The sequence below is a fragment of the Neofelis nebulosa genome, chromosome 7 (genome assembly GCF_028018385.1).
Source record: "Neofelis nebulosa isolate mNeoNeb1 chromosome 7, mNeoNeb1.pri, whole genome shotgun sequence".
Taxonomy (NCBI): domain Eukaryota; kingdom Metazoa; phylum Chordata; class Mammalia; order Carnivora; family Felidae; genus Neofelis; species Neofelis nebulosa.
The window spans coordinates 65286823-65300426 of record NC_080788.1 but is presented as its reverse complement, the minus strand read 5'-3'; the positions used below and the strand labels follow the sequence as shown (position 1 = coordinate 65300426).

At 34.9% G+C, this 13604-nt stretch overlaps 1 protein-coding gene across 2 annotated transcripts in view; it reads left to right on the top strand.

Moving 5' to 3' along the window:
- SPRED1 (sprouty related EVH1 domain containing 1) overlaps window positions 1-13604 on the top strand; it is a 137182-nt gene that overhangs the window by 97707 nt on the left and 25871 nt on the right. The gene's annotated exons all lie outside the window — the stretch shown is intronic.

The following is a 13604-nucleotide window of genomic DNA, read 5'->3' as shown; positions in this document are numbered from 1 at the left end:
TTTTATTCACTTTCTTTTGGTTGATTTGTTGGTGGTGGTGGCTGGTTTTTTTGGTTTGTCTTTAAAGGAATTGGCTCAGTGATTGTGGGGACTGGCAAGTCATAAATGCACAGACAGGCATGCATGGCAATTCTTACACACTTTGACGTTTCAATTTTGAGTTGGAAGGCATTCTCATGTCAGACTTCCTTCATCTTTGCAGTGACCAATCTCAGTCTTTAAGTCTTTTTGTAATGAGACCTGTCTGCTTTATGGAGGATAATTTCCTTTACTCAGAATATACTGATTTAAATGTTAGTCACATCTGAAAATACCTTCACAACATTTAGACTGGTTTGACCAACAGCTTGGCACTGTAGCTTCGCCAAGTTGACAGATAAAATTAACCATCACATATAGGCAAGGTACTTACATAAAGAATTCACAGAAAAGGAGTTACAAATTGTTAATGAGCATATATGAACAGTGGTAATCAGCAGGTAGAAATTGACACTCTCCCATACTGTGTCTGTTGGTGAGATTGACCAAATTGATGCCTTGCTGGAGAAAATGTAGATTGGTTGATCCTTTGTAGAAGGCGGTTTGGTAATATGTATTAAAAAGCCTTAAAAACAGAAACATGAATGCCTGTTGATCTAGTGAACCAATTTCCAGTGATTTATACTAAGGAATAGAGATACACAAAGATTTTTTTATACATAGATCTTGGGGTGTATTTAAAATATTAATAAAAAATAAGTTATTTAAATAGGAGAATCTGAATTAATAAAAAGTATATCTTTGTCATGCAACCATTAAATATTATTTATTAAGTTGCTTTCAATATATTGATTAATAAAAATATAAAAATTATATGGTTGTTATCACTACTCACTAAAATGTTAAATGTTTTGTTACTTTTGGATTGTGGGATTCTGAGCTATATGGCTTCCTTTTTAGTACTTTTCCATATTTTTCAAGTTTGATACAATAGATATTAATACTTCACAACAACGTTAGAACAGTAAACCCAAATTTGTATGTATACCTTGTATTAATAATCATTCATATTACTGTAAAAATAGTTGTGACCTAAAGACATTGCAAAATGTTTTATGTGCATTTATAGTAAGAAAATAAAAATTTTTATTTTGGAAATGTTGAGAAATATAGCAAAATTTAGAGGAAAAAACATAAATATGCTGCCATCCACATTAGCTACCATCCACATTAACTACCATACATTTGTCATATAGACTGGGATTTTTTCCATACACATAAATGTATATTCACATGTGTTAATTGTGATACCATTATACTATAGTCTTTTTTTGTCACTTAAATATTTGATAATATTTTCTGTGTCCTTAAGTACTTTTAGAAGTTTATAATTTTTAATGTTTTTATTTTTATGTAATTTGTTTTTGGTAGATGTATCATAATTACCGATCCCCCTGTTGTACATTTTAGAGTTCTTTTGTGTGTTTAAATATATGAATCTGTTTATTTTATTGATGGTTATTTATTATTTTAAAAACACAGTGAGTTGCAGTTAATTAGATATAAGAAATAAGTAATAAGATGAAAATAATAGTTTTTACTTAAGTGTTTTAACAAAGTTCCATTTTGTTCTGGTATCAATCAAAATATGGGGCTGGAAATAGAGAAACATTTTCTGGATTGCCTCCTATGATGAAAGTAAATTTGGTTAAAATTCAATTTCAGAAAAGTAGATTTTCACATACCAACACTGTCCATTACATAATGGCTGTTATTGTAGTATTCTTTTTTTTTTTTAAGTTTATTTGTTTATTTTGAGAGAGGGGGAGAGAGAGAATCCCAACTAGGCTCCACACTGTTAGCACAGAGCCTGATGCAGTGCTTGATCTCACAAACTGTGAGATCATGACCTGAGCTGAAACCAAGAGTCAGACGGTTAACTGAGCCACCCAGGTACCCGTTAATATTCTTCTGATTTGGTTTCACTTCATTTCTGTATATAGCTTTATGTAAAGGAAAAACTGCTACAGGACATAATTGTTTGCACTACTTTGTGCATATAACAGTCAGTGTGTTTGGTAAAAACTATTGTTTTCATACTCTCATTTGCTGTTAGTACTATAAATGTCAGGGCTTTGGTATGGAGTAAAAAATGGGGAAGATACGAATGAGAAATAATAAATTTATCATTGAAGCAGACAAAATAGTAAAAAGTTAGAAATAGGAGGAGGCTTGGGGCGCCTGGATGTCTCAGTTGGTTAAGCGTCTGACTTCGGCTCACGTCATGATTTCAGTTTGTGAGTTTGAGTCCCGCGTCGGGCTCTGTGCTGACAACTCAGAGCCTGGAGCCTGCTTCAGATTCTGTGTCTCCTCTGTCTGCCCCTCCTCTGCATACTCTGTCTGTCTCTCTCTCAGAAATAAACAAATATTTTAAAAAATGTTTAAAAAAAGGAATAGGAGGAGGCTGGTAAAGAAAATTACTATATAACAAAAAGCAGCAAGAGTAGTTCTTCTGTTAGCTCCTTGGGATCTCTACTTTGTAGTCACATATCTCCAGTGCTCTCAATCCAACATGTTACATACACACCCTAAAAGAGTTATTTATATTTTAACTTTGTTAGACACACTTGCTTGATTTTTATTTTCATAATAAAATAGAAAATACACAATGTCACTGGAGACTGTAGTAATAGGCTTCCACTTAAATGTAATTTTACTAGGAGCAATTTTTGTATTGTTTTAATTTTTTTCTTTTAATTTTCTTTAAAGTTTATTTACTTATTTTGAGAGAGAGAGAGTGCAGGAGGGTCGGAGAGAGGGGGAGAAAGAATCCCAAGCAGTCTCTCCACTGTCAGCCCAGAGCCCAATGTAGGGCTGGAACCCGCAAACCCTGCGATTATGACCTGAGCTGAAACCAAGAGCCAGACACTCAACTGACTGAGCCACCCAGGTGCCCCCTCAAGTTTTAATTCTTGATTTTACTTACTGTGGTATTTTAAAAACAAATTCTTAAATTCTTTTCCCTTTGATGGAATCTAATTCTCCTCCCCCAGAGTGTCCTTTATACTTAGTTGTTTGTTAACAAAGGAACTATGGTAGGGGTGCCTGGGGGGCTCAGTCAGTTAAGACTTCAGCTCAGGTCATGATCTCATGGTTCGTGGGTTTGAGCCCTGCATTGGTCTCTGTGCTGACAGCTCAAAGTCTGGAACCTGCTTCAGATTCTGTGTCTCCTTCTCTCTCTGCCCCTCTCGTGCTCACTCTCTCTCTCTGTCTCTCAAAAATTAAACATTAAAAAAAATTTAAAAAAAAAAAAAAAACTATGGTAGAAATCACATAAGGCGTGACTTCCAAGGCAGCTTCTTTCCAGTTTTCTTGGTTTATCTGTACTAGAAAATGACAATTGTCATGTCATGAGGACGCTCAGCAACTCAGTGGAGATGCCCATGTGGTGAGGAACTGAAGTCTTGTGATAGTAACGATATTAGTGAGCCACCTAGGAAGCAGGTCATTTACCGCCTAGACAAGCCTTTAGAAGACTATAACTTCACTGTAACTTCATTGGAGACTGTGAGCTAGAACCTGTTAAGTTAACAATTAAACTGTTTCTGAATTCCTGACTTACAGAAACTATAAAATTAATGTTAAGTGTTAATTGAAGCCTTGAACTTTGGGAATAATTTTTTACTAATACAGATTTAGGTACCCCCAAATGGGGTGCTGCCATAGCAAATACTTTAAAATGTGGGATAGACTGAACTTGGTCAGTAGATGGAAGCTTAATGTCAGGTGTTTGAAGAGACTGCCAGTGAAGGCTTAAATGAAAATAAAATCATATTAGAAACTGGAAGAAAGGGTATCTTTGTTATACAGTGGCAGACAGTTTAGCAACACTGTCACCTTCAGTAATGTGGGTCCTTTAGAAAATGTATCTAATGAGCTAGGTGACACAGCTAAGGAGATTTTTAAGCAAAAGTTTAAAACTGTTGCTTGGTTTCTTCTTTAGGCTTATGGTAAAACAGGAGAGAAGAGAAGAAAGGGCTCCTAAACAATATGGAGCCAGGACCCGATGGTTTGAAATTCTCATCCTCTCAGTATGTCCCACTGTGCTGAGATGAGGAAATGGCATCCAGGCAAAGGTCAAATCCAGGGCACTCTCAGAATAGCTTTATCTAAAGATGATGAAGCTAAATGTGTGACATACAGTCCTCTGTTAAGATCTCAGACATATCTAAGGTATGCCTCCAAGAACTTTTCAATCAAAGTCATAGGGCTAATTAAACAGATTAAGGATGTCCCTTAGTAGGAATTTATAGTAGAGAAGAGTTTATCTCAGATTTGTGACTGCTCTTTTTTGTCAAATGTGTGAACCCCAATAAGAATCCCAAGAGACCCACAGTATTTTCCCTTTTTTTTTTTTAAATGTTTATTTATTTTTGAGAGAGAGGGCAAATGAAGGAGGGACAGAGAGAAAGAGAGAGAGGGAGACAGAGAATTTGCAGCAGGCTCCAAACTGTCAGCGCAGAGCCCTATGTAGGGCTCGAACTCACGAACTGTGAGATCATGACCTGAGCCCGAAGTTGGACACTTAATCTACTGAGCCACCTAGACATCCCCTACAGTGTTTTGTTGTGTTTTCTTTTCTTTTCTTTTCTTTTCTTTTCTTTTCTTTTCTTTTCTTTTCTTTTCTTTTCTTTTCTTTTCTTTTCTTTCTCTTTTCTCTTTTCTCTTTTCTCTCTTTTCTCTCTTTTCTCTCTTTTCTCTCTTTTCTCTCTTTTCTCTCTTCTCTTCTCTTCTCTTCTCTTCTCTTCTCTTCTCTTCTCTTCTCTTTTCTTCTCTTTTCTTAAAGGTTTTATTTATTTTTTGAGGGAGCGTGAGTGTGGGAGAAGTAGAGGGCCAGGGGGGACAGACCACCCGAAGCAGGCTCTGTGCTGACAGCAGAGAGCGCAATTCAGGGCTGGAACTCAGGAACTGTGAGATCATGACCCAAGCCGAAGTCAGACACTCCCCCCAACTTAGCCACCCAAGTGCCCCCTCTCACAGTGTTTTCAAAGGAACTAATTTGGCAGAAGTATCACCAACTTGGATTGAAGAGTAGCTCTTTAGATCCAAAGATTCTACTGGTAGGAAGCAGGTGAAAACAACTATACACATGTGTGTGAATATGGGCTACTTTTTATAAAATGGAAGGGTGACTCAGAAAAGAGAGCCCAAATCTCCAAGGCCAGAGCCAAGAACTATGGAGAATTATTTCTAGATCCTAAATTCTTTTCAAGCAACTTGGAAGATGTTTCTACTTTGATTTCAGAATTACTTTGGATCAGTTGACTCCATTGTTGTTCCCATATTTTTAAATTTTGTACAAGATGGTGTTACAGCAGTTTTCCTCTGCCTGTCCTACCATTGTATTTTGTGTATGTGTGGGGCAGATAATTTGTCTTTTTAGTTCACAGGTCTTCACACTGGGAGAAATTGTACTCAAAGGATTGTGCTTAAGGAACTGTCCCCAAGAAGTTTCATCTGTACATGGATCTATTTAGATCACAACATCCTGGATGTGAAGTTGTTGCTCTAAAGGGATGAGACTTTTGGGGGAGTCTTGGGAGGGGGTGAGTGTATTTTGCATATGCGGAAAAATGTTAATTATTTGTCCAAAGAGTGGTGAACAGTAGTGATCATAAAATATATCCACAAATTATTTCATAGTCCTCTCTTCCACTCGAGTCTAATTGCCCTCTCTTGAGTGTCACTGTATGTAGTGACTTACTTCTAACAAATAGTATGTGAAGGAAGTGAGGTTAGGTCGTGAGATTTGTGACTTCCATCTTGCTCTTTCTCTTGATCACTCAGTCTGGGAGAAGCTTGGTAATGTGCAAAGACACTTAAGCAGTTCTGAAAAGAGATGAGACCTTGTTTCAGCAGCCAGCACGGAAATGGGTCAATCTTGGAAGAAAGTTTTCTAGCCCTAAACAAGCCTTCAGATAACTGTAGCCGTGGCTATTACCTTTACTGCAACCTAATGAAGGACTGTGAGCCACAACCACTCAGCTAAAGTGCTTCAAAATTTCTCACTCACAGAAACTGAGATAATAAATGCTGGTCTTTAAAGCCGCTGCTTTGTGGTCATTATGCAGGAATAGCTAACCAAATACACAAGCAGAACAAAAGCTAACATTTGTACTCCTGTTCCTTTAATCCTAATTGTCACCCCATTCTCAGTTTTTTAGATGGTGTCTAGGTTAGACTAAATTCAATCTTTCATTAATAGAAGAATGTGTTGTAATCTTAGTTTTATATAACCCTTTTATAACTAAGAGTATGTTCAGGTAGGAAAAAAGTCCTCTTTATTACTTTAAAAAATTCTGACCTGATTACGTAATACATTAACCTTATTTATATCAATAAAGGGATGGTGGACTGAGATGCTAACAAATATGTGAGATAAGTTTTTCTGACCTTCCTGTTTGAAAATGTTTAAAGAGAATTGATACCCAGAATTAAAACTGCTGAAGAAAACTCTTACATTTACCTTAGTACCATTTATTTCATGATATGCCAAAGTTTTTATGTGTCATTCTTATTTTGGAATATATTGGAGGTTATAAAGTATTTTAATTTATTTAACCATTTTATCAGGAGTAAAGTCCATCATTGTTTTGTAATTCACCTGTGGGCTTGGCATAACTAAACATTGTAAAATTATTTTGAATACAAATTGCAATTTATAGTAGTAGCTATGCCAGGTTTACTTTATTGGTGATTATTTGCAAAGACAACTAAAATGGTTATTTATTTATTTTATTTTTGAGGGGGGGGGGGAATGAGAATGTGAGCCCGGGAGTTGCAGAGAGAGAGAGGGGAACAGAGGATCCAAAGCAGGGTCTGTGCTGTCAGCACAGAGCCTATTGCGGAGCTCAAACTCACGAATTGTGAGATCATGGCCTGAAGCTAAAGTCGGCTGCTCAACTGACTGAGCCACCCAGGTGCTCCACTAAAATGGTTTTTGAAGAGTTACTCATTATCTAAATTTTTCTAACCCAGAGGAGGTAATGATTGTGTTTTATTTAGGTCATCAGTGTCTTCAAAGGCATTAAATAACAGAGTGGAAATTCTCTCCATTTCAAGTGTTTATTAATTTATTCAACAATTATTTGCGCACCTTTTCTGTTGTAACTATACTAGACATTTGGTTATTTGCTGGTGGCTGCCTTTCTGCTTTCAACAATTTAGTGTCTTTATTAGGCATCATAAATCAGAAAGATGTCTACCTTTTTATTTCATACCCATCTTTGAAGGGTTTTAAGACACACCATCATTTGGATTTAAAATCACACCTTGCTCATCTTTAATCCTTCATGTTTTAGTGCAGAGCTGATCATGTGCATCGCTGTTACCAACAAGGATTTTTAAAGAAAAATCTTGAAAGTTAGGATTTTTAACCAAAGCTGTGATAAGATATGAATGTTGTATTCATTGGTTTTTTTCTTTGACTGTTTCAGTGAGCCAGTTAGGTTTGTTTTATGTTTGTTGTTGTTGTTGTTGTTGTTGTTGTTGTTGTTGTTTTTAATGCTGGCTCATATTTGTCATAAGATCATTTTTACAGTGTTTCTCCAACCAAAGAACAGCTCTTACTGTTGAGATGTGCTAGATTGGTAAGAAAACTCATAAAACTCACCTCAACAGGCTTGTGGTTCTAAGAGGAAAAGGTCTCAGATTTCATGCTTTTGGGAGGAAGAAAGATGACACGGACACCTAATTGATCTGAAGTGAAAGTTGTCTTATTTTTTCTTTTGGCCACTGAGAAATACTTGACTTACTTTGTTTTAGAATTTGATAGTGGTTTCTAGCCACAATGATTTAATATAATTTTGTTACAGCAGGGGGGATATGAATTGTTCGTGTACTAATTTTCAAAGATGATAACATTTTAATAAGACTTTATATCTAAGAACTAAGTTGATGGATAGGCACTATTTAGCTGGCAAATGGATGTTATATTATTGTGACCATTACCATCCTACATTAAATACTATCTCATAGTTAAGTTTCTAAAGCCTTAATATATTTCAGGTTGAGTTTTATTTGTTATTTAACAAGGGAGCAAAAAAACTGTATAACCTTTTTGCATGTTTTGTTATTTACATTTTTTCTTGACTCTTAGACTAATACATCTTCATGTAGACGATTTGGGTACTTCTGCCTTGGTTTTTCCTTGTTCTTTCATATTGTATTCAGATATATACTTCTTTTTTAAAGTGCCATAGGACCCCGTCTCTTCTCCAGTTTGTGTGTGTGTGTGTGTGTGTGTGTGTGTGTGTGTGTGTGTGTGTGTATTTTAAAGATTTTAAAGTAATCTCTGTGCCCAGCATGGGGCTTGAACCCACACTCTGAGATAATAGTCACATGCTCTACCAACTGAGCCAGGCAACCTTTGATTCTGTTTTGAAAGGACTTTTGTTTGTGTTGGTGATGATAGCAATGGTGGTAGTTGGAATTTAAGTAGTATAAATCCTAAAATTTGAACCCACACGCAGTCTGACTTCAGAGTTTTTACATTTAGCCATTATAATCATACAACTCTGTTAAACAATTTATTTAACCATATTTTATTGAACATTTACTTTATTCTCCACAGCCTCTTACATTAATTTTTGTTAATATTTCTGAGTGTGACCTTAGGATAAGATCCTAGAAGTAGATTTACCAGTTAAAGGATTGTATAAAGATTTATATAGTTACCAGAAACCATATAACTGCTGCCTAATAACTCAAAATCAGATTTACAGACAATAAACAATTCCTGAAAACCTAACACCACATTTAAGTCAAACTAACTAAATTAGAAAAATAGTTTAGTTTGTGTGTTGATTAATCTAAGGCAGAGGACTTATTTTCTTTTTGCTGTTTTTGCAAGACATTGTATCTTGGTACATTTCTCATATTCCTTCCATATTGTTTTATCACTGATTACTGTGCTCAGATTGATTAAACAAAATTCTGTATGTGCTATTAATGTTTTTATACAAAGCTTCTAGACAAATATAAGATTAAAGGCTCACAGGTTAGTTTGTTCTTACCCTGAAACTAATCAAAGAAACAAGAGAAATCTAATGAGTAGAATAGGAGACAATTGTCAAATCTGAAATGAATTGCTACTGGGTGCTACACCAAATTATTAATGGTGATTTTGCTGGGTTTGTGGAATTGTTGTAATTTTTTTTCTGTGCTTCCTAAGTTTGCATAATTTGAGTCTATAATTTTAAATGCCAAAGAATTCGGTAGTGTTTTTAACTTATGCAGTGCAATAATATAATATTTCTATATCAAAGAACATTTAAAAATCGTTCCATCATGCTAAAATAAACTAATAGTATAATTATTAAAATCTTCTCTTGTTGGATTTAACCCAGCCACACCTTGTTAAACCTGTGTTTTGTGATCTACACCTACAAGAGTAAACTTCTTGAGCAATAAGTAGACTGTGTGATAGCACTTTTTTTCACACCTGATTATTAGTTGGGACTCATATATATATAAAAGGTTTGCAGAACAATGCTGTTTTCTCTACTCATTTCTGCAGTAAGAAGGGACAAAGGGAAGGAGAAGAAGCAAAGACTTTCTGTTTTATCTGCAGCTGTCATCTAGCCTTATGTTCTGATAGAGAGCTACAGCTGGAATTATTTTATTGCTTTACCCAGCATCCTTTTGCCTCTATGTACAAAATTTCAATAGTAGTCTTAGGAAAAGAAAAAGCTAAGCAATCTCTTAGCAACCATAGGAGAATAATTACTATACCAGCCTCTGAGAGTGAAACAGATTTCCATTGTACATTAAATACTGGCATAGGTTACTTTACAGATAATATAGTTGAGTGTATGCCAGCACAATCCTAAGAGCATTGAATGTGGGTGTGTATAAGTGCTGTAGACAATTTTTTTTAAAGCTGGAGGTCATGCAAATGTATGTACAGTCTTTACACATATCATGTGATTTTTGGCATTTCCCACCACCTAACTTTAGAATATATGGTCCCATAGTAATTGTTACTTTTAAGGAGTTGTAATTTTGTTAAAAACATTCAAATTTGACTAAGCCTGAATATTTTTTACTCAGTTCTGTCCAACTTAACAAAGCATTTTGGTTATTAATTTTAATTATGGAAATAGTACAAATAGTCTGTTTGGAAAGCAAAATATTTTTCTTACTACATTGGCAAAAACTGGTAAGTTGATAAGGCCCAGTGTGAACAGAAATGTGAAGAAATGGTCCCTCTATCATATGCTATTGAGGGGTTCTGAAATGATACATAAGCTTGCTCTAGAAGGTAGCTTTGTAATGTAATTGGAATATATGCATATTCTTTATTCAGTAATTCTATTTAGGGAAATGAATCCTAAGGAAATAATATTACCACTGCACCAAGATGTATGTATAAAGTGGTGCATTGCAACGTGTATAACAAAATGGAAGCAGTCTAAATGTCCATAATTAGAGTATTGCTTATAGGATAGATGACCCACACATATTGAACTAATTTGCAACCATTTCAGAGCACAAGGTGTGTCGTTCCATATTGACATGGTAAGAGATCTGTGGTATATTGTGAAGTTAGAAAAAGTGTATCCACTGCATGGATAGACTGTCTACAATACAAATGGAACCATAATATACATAGGATAGGAACAAATACACATGCACCAAGAAGTCTGGAAGGATCTATGTCAAATAATAGGTGCTATTCCATGGGGTTGGAATTATGGGAAGAATTTTTTGCATACTTTGAACTTTTATAGTTCCTAAAATTATTTTTTTGGGGGGGTGAAGAGTGTTTTGTGTACGAGTTCTTGTTCTCCTTTTTATTTTCTCCTGTTAACACATATCTATTCCCAAGAGTCTATATTAATATCGTATGATCTGATTTGTGGATGTTTGCATATTACAGATTATTTATATGATACTCACTATATACAGACATAATTGTAAGCTCTAGGGATAAGATATAGGTAAAGTCTTCCATTACTAGCTCATGGGAGAACTATAGATAAAAGAATGCTTAGAATACAGGGTGGTAGATAGAAGTATTTTTGAGGAACTTTAGAAGGAGGGAATGATTATCTTGGGAGTGGGTCAACAAAGACTTTTAAGAGTTTATACCTGACATTATAAAGAGTTTTTCTTGTGGAAAAATTGAAATCATTGTGGGCAAAGGAAATGACATGTACAAAGAATCAGAAGTGTGAAATGTCAGGTTGTGAGAAACAAGTAGATCAGTATTTCTGAAACCAAAAGATTTGAGGATGAAATAATATTAGGAGCCATGGTAAAGTAACAAACCTGTGCATTCATTTGTTAGTTTTTTTGTTCATTCTCAGAATTTCTTATTTGCAAAAAGAAAATAACTATGTAATTTTTAGCAAGACTTATCCATCATAGAAATTTATATATATATATATATATATATATATATATATATATATATATATATATATATGAAAGTTGTGATGATGCCTGGGCTTGGTGAGGATATGGAACATTGTTTCTGGGTATGTGAATTGTTAGAACCACCTTGGAAACTAGGTGGTTGGGTTTTTTTTAATTTTTTAAAATTTATATCCAAGTTAGTTAGCATACAGTGCAATAATGATTTGAGGAGTAGAATCCAGTGATTCATCCCCTGCATGTAACAGCCAGTGCTCATCCCAACAAGTGTCCTCCTTAATACCCCTTGCCCATTTAGCCCATCCCCTCACCCAAAACTCCTCCGGCAGCCCTGTTTGTTCTCTGTATTTAAGAGTCTCTTATGTTTTGTCCCCTTCCCCTTTTATATTATTTTTGCTTCCCTTCCCTTATGTTCATCTGTTTTGTATCTTAAATTCCACATATGAGTGAAGTCATACGATATTTGTCTTTCTCTAATTTCCTTTAGCATAATATACTCTAGTTCCATCCATGTTGTTGTAAATGGCACGGTTTCATTCTTTTTGATTGCCGAGTAGTAATATTCTATTGTGTGTATACACACACACACACACACACACACACACACACACACACCACATCTTCTTTATCCATTCATCAGTTGCAGGACATTTGGGCTCTTTCCATACTTTGGCTCTTGTTGATAGTGCTGCTATAAACATGGGGGTGCATGTGCTCCTTTGAAACAGCACACCTGTATCCCCTGGGTAAATGCCTAGTAGTGCAATTGCTGGGTTGTAGGGTAGTTCTATTTTTAATTTTTTGAGGAACCTCCATACTGTTTTCCAGAGTGGCTGTACCAGTTTGCATTTCCACCAGCAGTACAAAAGAGATACTCTTTGTCTGCATCTTCACCAACATCTGTTGTTGCCTGAGATGTTAATTTTAGCCATTCTGACAGGTGTGAGGTGATATCTCATTGTGGTTTTGATTTGTATTTCCCTGATGATGAGTGATGTTGAGCATCTTCTCATGTGTCTGTTTGCCATCTGGATGTCTTCTTTGGAGAAGTGTCTATTTGTGTCTATTGCCCATTTTTTCCCTGGATTATTTGTTTTTTGGATGAGTTTAGTAAGTTCTTTACAGATTTGGGATACAACCCTTTATTTGATATGTCATTTGCAAATATCTTCTCCCATTCCATTGGTTGCCTTTTAGTTTTGCTGATTGGGAAACTAATTTTTATTATGTAAACTAGAATGTATGTAGGTGTGTCCTGTGATCCACCATTTTCATTCCTGGATATTTACCAGAAAAACTCTTGCACGTATATACCATGAAGCCTGTAAAAATATTCTTAGCAACATTGTTTGAAATAGCAAAAAAATTAACTGTTTCATTTTAGGCTAGTTATTTAATCTCTGAGCTTTACTTTCTTCATATGGAGTAGAGAGATAATAATACTATCTACTTTGAAGAATTGCTGTGAGGATTTAGATAAGCTAACTCAAAGTACTTGGGACAGTATCTGATACTAAATATGTGTTTGCTACCATTGCTACACAGAAGTGAAGACTTATGAGCTATATTGCTATATATGTCAACATGAATAGGTTTCACACACAAAAAATGAAGTCTCGTATAGCATCGTATCAGTCAAATAAAATTCAAAAGCATCTGTAACTAAATATTGTTCAGCGATGACACTTGCATGATAAAAACTTCAGAGTATGAAAAGCGTTTTCCTGCTGGTGATCCAAGTAGGACATGAAAATGTGGAAAAACTTGTACCACTTATTTGTTGTGTTGGTTATATTCTCTTTCTTTCTTAAGTAACAAATATACACATATTCATGTCATTATTTATATCGTGTATGTATAGTCCTTTATATAAAGTATTTCTTTGGAAATGTCAACAGTTCAGGGTATATCCTTATGTAGTATTGATAAAATTTTTAAATATCCATCCATTCTATCAGATAAATGGGATCATGTCATACTGACAGTTCTGTACCTAGCTTTTTTCATTTAGCAGTATCTTGTGAGTAATGTGTAAGATCTTTTTTATGGCTGTATAGTATTCTACCAATATATATATATTATATATATATAATATATATATATATATATATTATATATATATATAATAATCTTTAACCGATCCTCTGCTGATAATAACCATAGGATATTTTCTTTTGGGTTTTTTTCCC